Source organism: Suncus etruscus, chromosome 3, assembly GCF_024139225.1.
Source record: "Suncus etruscus isolate mSunEtr1 chromosome 3, mSunEtr1.pri.cur, whole genome shotgun sequence".
Classification (NCBI taxonomy): Eukaryota; Metazoa; Chordata; class Mammalia; order Eulipotyphla; family Soricidae; genus Suncus; species Suncus etruscus.
In genome coordinates this window covers 105,080,482-105,088,162 of record NC_064850.1, presented here as the reverse complement: position 1 = coordinate 105,088,162, position 7,681 = coordinate 105,080,482, and the positions used below count along the sequence as shown (strand labels likewise).

The 7,681-nt window shown below is 31.0% G+C and overlaps 1 non-coding gene across 1 annotated transcript; it reads left to right on the top strand.

The window, feature by feature from the left end:
* Positions 1 to 647: 647 nt before the first annotated feature.
* LOC126005325 (small nucleolar RNA U13) lies at positions 648 to 751 on the top strand. Its single transcript, XR_007494460.1, has one exon. It is a non-coding gene; the product is annotated as a small nucleolar RNA U13 (small nucleolar RNA).
* The last annotated feature ends 6,930 nt before the right edge of the window (positions 752 to 7,681 follow it).

Here is a 7,681-nt window from a genome sequence, read left to right as displayed (position 1 = left end):
TCTTTTGATAGGATTAGATGTCTTTTTCTTGTTAAGTTCTGTCAGTACTTTGTATGTCTTAGATATTATCCCCTTATCTGTTGGGTATTGGGTTTCTCTCATTTTGTGTGTTTCTCCCATTTTGTGGGTGTCTTTTGTATTCTAGTTATTGTTTCCTTTAAAGTGCAGAAGCTTCTCAGTTTAATGAAGTCCCATCTTCTTCCACTTGTTTGAATAGTGGTGAAGAGACAGCAAACATTGGTTTAGTAGTTAACATCATCACCATTTTGTTTGTCTGCCATATATTATATAGTATTATCAATTCAAGATTTATAAACCGAGATAATTTTAGTTTCTTCTAAGAAAATTATTTTTAAAATTTCCAAAAAAGAAAATCAATAAATGCTTTTATATAATGTTAATTATTATGATTAAGTCTTAATATCTATTTTATTGTTCAAAGATTGTATAGGCAAGAATCATAAAAATGGAATATAAGATAAAATAAATGAAAGAGTCACTGCATTTAATGAACACACAAGGTTTTCTGTCAAAACAAATTACACCATGATGTTTATGCTTAACCGTTTCTAATTGTTCTATGAATTTACAGTACCATGAGCCAAGAAAGCATAACATAAAACTGGCTACAAAATTAAAATTCTCAGATCCTTTTCCGGTTCATAAGCATGATGATTGGGTTTTCACACATCTATGTGATGTGTGCCTCCCTTAAACCTTGTTACGATGTCAGCACATTACCCTTCTGACATGAACTTTAAAAAAATTAGAATTCTCTTTTAATTTTATATTTATCACCATCTCATCATCTCTCACAACTCTTCATTATCTATGTGCTCTTGTCTGGAAAGATCAAAATAAAAATTTGCTTAAATAGAAATGTTGTAGATCAGTGCAGGACCAATGAATTAAAAGACAGAGTAAACAAAGGAGAAAGATATTTTTTAATTTAAAATAACATCAAAATAATCACATGGGTATTCGTTTCTTCAATATTTTCATATAATTTAATTATTGTAAAATGTATTGCACTAATATGTATAGCACTAATAATGTATAGCATTATATCTTTTGGCTGTGATACACATATAATGATTTTTTGTCATATTGTACTTATTCATATGGTGCTTCAGCCTCATTTTATTTTAAAAAATAGCCCAAAGTAAATGTCTTTTACAATTGTGTTGCGAAGACAGAATATTGACAATCACAGAAAGAAAATTGTTTAAAAATATTATTAAACCTGAACATTTTAAATACTGACAATATATTGCTGATATATCATAGAAATGTATCAAATTCAGAGCCAAAGGGAGATTCCAAAATATACAGAAATAATTCCTTCATGTCATGCTCCTAGTAAACATGGATCTCTATTCTGACAACCAAAAATTAAAGCTTTCTTTTACTGCAGCTAGCCAAGGTATGGCCTTCTTACTACAGAGTAAATCACTGACAATCTTCCTGCTCATTAATTGTGATCCTATAATTTCTTTGAATCTGGAAAATGCTTGCTCAGCAGTATATTTATGTTATCTAAGTAAGTCCCGGAAAACGACATAAAACTACTACAGTTCAAACTAATTACTTTTCTCTGAATTCTCTTTGCACTCATAACCCCTCAATCTCCATTTGCATTAAACACATTATTTTTTATTCCAGTAAATTATAAATTTTTTGAGATGATAAAAGGTAAAATACATTTTTCTCATAGTATTTAATGTTTCATGTATTCTCATGAATTTTATTTGACTATTGAAAATGAATATAAATCTGTAATAGTATTCTACCTACTTTCTAATTGAAAGCTAAAAGCAATATCTTACATTGTAGACCATCTCAATGACAAGAATAATGAAAGAAATAATGAAAGATTAAATGGATGAAAGAGTCACCAGTGAATTAGATACCTTCAAATGTGGCCTGAGTAGGAGGAGCAAGTAAATTTTTCCAATTCTTACTAAACCATATCTTTTCAGAGACTGGTTATGAGTAGACTGATCATTTCTGACTTCACCAAAATTTATTCTCAGAGAATAATATTTATTTTGTTTTTCTATAAATAACGCACATAATAACAATATAAAACAATGCATTTGTGTACATATGGCTTGCATAAATATTGTATGTATAAGATCAAAGAAGAGGAAAAAGTAAGCAACATAGTAAAAATTAGCTTAAATGCTCCTTTATTTTTTAACAGATTCAAACATTTTCTGAGATCTACCATTGGCATGGTACCTATTTTTATACAATTGTGAATAACCTACATGTAATTATCATAGATCCCGAATTGAGGCAAATTGTTATTTGTTTGTAGATACCTCATCAATTCACCCTCAATTAATTATCCATATATTCCTTTTGAATCATATATTCCAAACTTCATGTGCATATAGAAGCAAATATTTTGATAATTTGTTCTCTAAATTATGACTATAAAAGAATTAGTATGAGAATAAAACTCTTTTTTTGATCTAAAAATCATGTTTACTATGATTCTCTCTCCAATATAAGATTTGTAAACAAATTTAATAAATTATATATTTATTAGTTATTATGCAAACTTAAGAGTATGTCACAGATAACTGAATGATTGTATTTATGAATGCATCGTGAATACCTGTATATTTTGAATGACACATGCCACTCATGCTAGACTACAATGAGCACCCTTAGAGGTATTCCTATGCAAAGTCTTTATGTAAGTTATTAGTCTAAGCAACACATGATCCAGATTGATTATGGATGTAACACTAATATAGAGCTAAGCTATACATTTATAGATTCAGACCATAAAGTATTTGTAAATTAGCAGGCATGGATCAATGAAATATAATAGATTTGCTCACATAAATACAGATAATTCATCTTTGAAAAAATTAATAAAATACAGAATTTTTAACTGATAAAATTTGTTTTTCAAATATTATTTTTCAACAAACTTACCCATGTGGGGGATTAGTTGGGTTGGTAGGTGAACTGGAGTCATTGGTAAAAGTAAACAGACAACGATGTTGGGCATGTACTGGCATACTGTACACAAAAATATTATTTATAATATTTTAAAGCAGGGTGACCAAATTAAAAACTGAAAAAGTTCATTCAGAAAAAGACTAAAAATAAATGTAAAATATTTAATTTCAGAACTCCTAAAAGGTAATATAAAAATTATCTAATATTTTATTTTAAAATTACATCAAAACTACAATCCCTGAAAGACAATGCTTGTGGGGGTTATTTGCAGTGGCAGATCTAAAGATTTACTCCTGGCTTAATGCTCAGTGTTTACTGTTGGTGGTGCTTTGATTCTAGAAATCAAGTCCGCCCCTTCTGTACTCAAAATATGCTTACAAGTCTATTGAGCTTTTTCTGACATCAGAAAATAAAATTGAAAGCTAGATTTCTTTTTTTTTTTTTTTTTTTTTTGGTTTTTGGTTTTTGGGCCACACCTGGCGGTGCTCAGGGGTTACTCCTGGCTGTATGCTCAGAAATAGCTCCTGGCAGGCATGGACCATATGGGACACCGGGATTCGAACCAACCACCTTTGGTCCTTGATAGGCTGCTTGCAAGGCAAATGCCGCTGTGCTATCTCTCCCGGCCCGCTAGATTTCAATATACTTAAAAACTTCAGCTATGCAAAAGAAAATATAAAGAGACTAAGAATTCAAGTAATAGTTTGGAAAAACATATTTGAAATAAGCCACATTTTAAATCAAAATTAATCAACCCTAAAACAATTCAGAAAAGTACACAAGACTTTTAAACCTTACCAGGATTATGGGTAAGTTTAGGATAGAATTAAGTTAGGTTTAGATTCACAGACTGCATTTGCTAAATAAATGCATGAAAAAATATTCCACACCATATATTAGCAAATGAGTGCAAATTAAAGGCACAATGATATATATACCTAATATATATTGATTAAACTATAGCACACAGATTATAAATAATTGGTGAGGATATGCAGAACCAGATATTCCCTTTCTTTGCTTAGAGGAATGCAGATTAACCATCTTTGAAAGCCTCTTTGTAAGGCAATCTGACAGTTTTGACAAAACAAAACATTTTGCTATGAGAATCATCAATCATACGCCTTAGAATTTATCTAAAAATTAAGACTTAGGTCTACACAGAAACTTGCAAATTATTATTGATTATAGATTTTTAAATAACTTTCTCAGACTTGAATTTTACAGCTAAATAGTAGCTGAATGAATAAACTGTGGAACAGACTGACAAGGAAATATTATAAAACACTGAAAAATAAATCAAGAAGATATAGAATGAACCTAAATGCACATTACTAAATGAAAGACGCCTATGCACAGGTTAGGCACTCTATTATTTCTATGACACAGCATTGGCGAAAAATTGGAATATAGAAACATCAAACAGATAATTAGCAGCTAGTATATGTGGAGGAAAATTTTGCAGTTAGAGGGGACTGAGGGTTTTGAGATAATTAAAATATTCTGTATACCGCTATACCAATGAATTCATATATGTGGTTTCAATATCATTGAGTTTACAGCACCAAGATATATATAATTAAGGTGGTGAGACAGGGGCCAGAGCAATAGAACAAAAGCTTTAAGACGTTTGCCTTGCACGAGGCCAACACAGGACAGACCCGGGATCAAATCTTGGCATCTCATATTATCTCCCGAGCCTGCAGGGAGATTTCTGAGCACAGAGCTAGGAGTAACCCCTGAGTGCTGCTAGATGTGACCCAAAAACCAATTAAATAATTAATTAATTAAAGGTGGTGAGTCAGTGAAGGTTGATTATTTTTAATAAAGATAGCACTTTGAGAAGAGTGTTAATAGAGTTCCTGTTTTTATATCAAATAGGGAATAATTCTCTTCTCATCCTAATCTTCTAAAATTTACTCCAAATTCTCTAAAGTGAATTTCAATTTCTGTGTAAATCTTCAACTAATTCATACTCTCATGCAGTGAAATTTTTTTCATACAATTATTCCCTAATATATTCTACTAAATGTAACTTTCTGTTTATTGACCTATATTTCTCTATATATAGTTTCTGCTTTTGTTGTTGTTGTTGTTGTTTTAGGGGAAGGCTAGTGATTGATATATCCAGCAGTACTCAAGACTTACTTCTGTTTCTACATTCCTTGGGATTCTTTTGGGGATCACATGTTGTATGATGCTGGGTATTAAAGTAGGATCAGCAACTTGCTAGCCAAGTATCACATGCTATACAATCTCTCCTGCTGTAGATACTGATTCTTGAGTTTCATAACCATATCTGTCAAGTTTATGATTGCTTTTGGCTATTTACCCCAATAAGCATAACATAACAATATGAACATCTTAATAATTAATAAACTAATGTTTAATACTTCTATCTCTGATTAGTTATTAATAACAAATTGCCAACTATTCATTTTTATTTTTCTCCTTAAAAATTTCTAGACCAAAAAAAAATTGGGGGCTGGAGAGATAGCATGGAGGTAGAGCATTTATTTGCCTTGCATGCAGAAGGACGGTGGTTCGAATCCCGGCATCACATATGGTCCCCTGAGCCTGCAAGGAGCGATTTCCGAGTTTAGAGCCAGGAGTAATCCCTGAGTGCTGCCAGGTGTGACCCAAACACCAAAAAAAAATTTTTTTCCTAGAGTTATTCTGTTGTTTTAAATCACATAGCTTCAAAATACCTACAAATATTTGGCAGCCTTTTTAATATTATTATAGTTTTTACTCTTTATATTAGAATTTAATAACATGCCTACATAATTGGTATTAGCATCCACAAAAGAAAAACATTTTTTTTAAATACCTAGAAAAATACAGTTTCATTTGTGGTTTCAAGAGATTTGTGTACAATGTAAACTTTAGTGAAGAAAATGACTTTAGGATACTACACACTGAGATTTTAGAAGTTATATTTTCTTAAAATACATTCTATAATGAGAACACTCAAAATTTATTTCTTCTATCTGGCAGATCAGACAAGGATCATAAACCTGTACTTAAAACAGTTAATGCCTAAAATCATACCTGTGGAAACAGTTTTTAAGTGGAGTCTAATATTCCCCCCATATTTTTCATCACTCCAGGTGGAAACATTTGCTAACAAATTCATATGTGCTGTTGAAAAAATAGGTGATTAAGACAATCGGGAGATACAGAAATTAGCTATTATATAATTTTTACCTAGAGGAAAAGGATTTCTTCAGTTTCAGCTGACTATATCTTTATTTCTAGTTCTTTTTTCCCCTGTTACCTGATTTTACTGATTTTTTTATACAAAGATTAGTTCCTTGAAAAAAATTAATTTTATTCTTCTCATTCCCAGTTAATGGTTTCATCATTTCAGATATGTTTTTATATTTACTTTCCCAGTGCCGAACTTTTGGGCAACAAGTCCACTGGGTAATTTTTATGTTAAAGATTAATTTTAATATTTTCTTATGTGAATAATAGAACTTATGAGAGATCACTATATTTCTCTCAATAATCTCTTTATTTTACTTCCTCAAGATGTAAAATAAAAATTACATTACCTATAAACTTCATCAATGTACACACAGAAGTGTTTTTTTTGAACCATAAGCCCCCTGCGATGTTAATATACTCAAACACAGTTAATAAATATATTTTAAAACTTTATGTCCCCTTATTGCAAACTTCTCATATGCCTTAATTAACTAAATTAAAAAAGTCCCAAGTCAAGATAATGTATATATAGTGTCTCAATTTACTTTCTGCTTTGTTTCAGAGCCCTTCTGAACAGCTGTGAAACTTTTATTATAAAAGATTGTACCAAATATTGTAGCAGCCATAATATATTACTTATTAATCATTTGAATTTTATTTAAATTGGGCAGAATCCTTAGTAAATTACTCTAACAAAATTAAGTGTATAGAACATTGTTCAACCCATACATACAGTTTATTTTCCATGTGAATATCACAAAGCTGATATACAGAAATAAGTTTGCTTATATTATTTAGTAGTATATGTTTTAGAAAGAGAGGATCATGTGAAATCATAACTTCCTTAAGAAACTACTTACTTTTTCCAAAGTAATCAATAATATTTTTCTTTTATTTAAATGGAGGAAGATCACTTATTTTTTCTGTATTTAATTCATTGTCTCAGCTAAATTAACAGGACTCACTACAAGTCCTTCAGAGATATGGAAACTATGATGAGCTGAGAAGCACCTTATTTCTGTGGAACTTTATGTCAAAGAAGAGAAAACCATAACATTATTTCTAATAACAGTAGTGCATAGGAGACAGAATATGAAGATCCTATCTGAACCTTCAGGAAGTAATGCTTTTATAGAGAAAATAATGAATGCTTGAGGTAGAAATTGAAGGAAAAGCAGGCAGATCATAGAGAGCATTCATAGAAAGAATAATATGTAACTTCTAGGGGACCATATAGCTTTCTAAAATGAATAGTGTGAAGCCAGGTACAGCCTCTCCTAGCCCTTTTTAGACCAAGGTTCCTTTCATATGTTGTGCTTTAACTATCTTGTAGAGCTAGCATCTTTACTTTTTCACAATTCCTTCAGAAAGGCTGGGGTGGGGTGGAGAGAGGGAGATTTGGGACACTGGTGATAGGAATGTTGCACTGGTGAAGGGGGGTATTCTTTACATGACTGAAACCCAACTACAATCATATTTGTACTCAAGGTGCTTA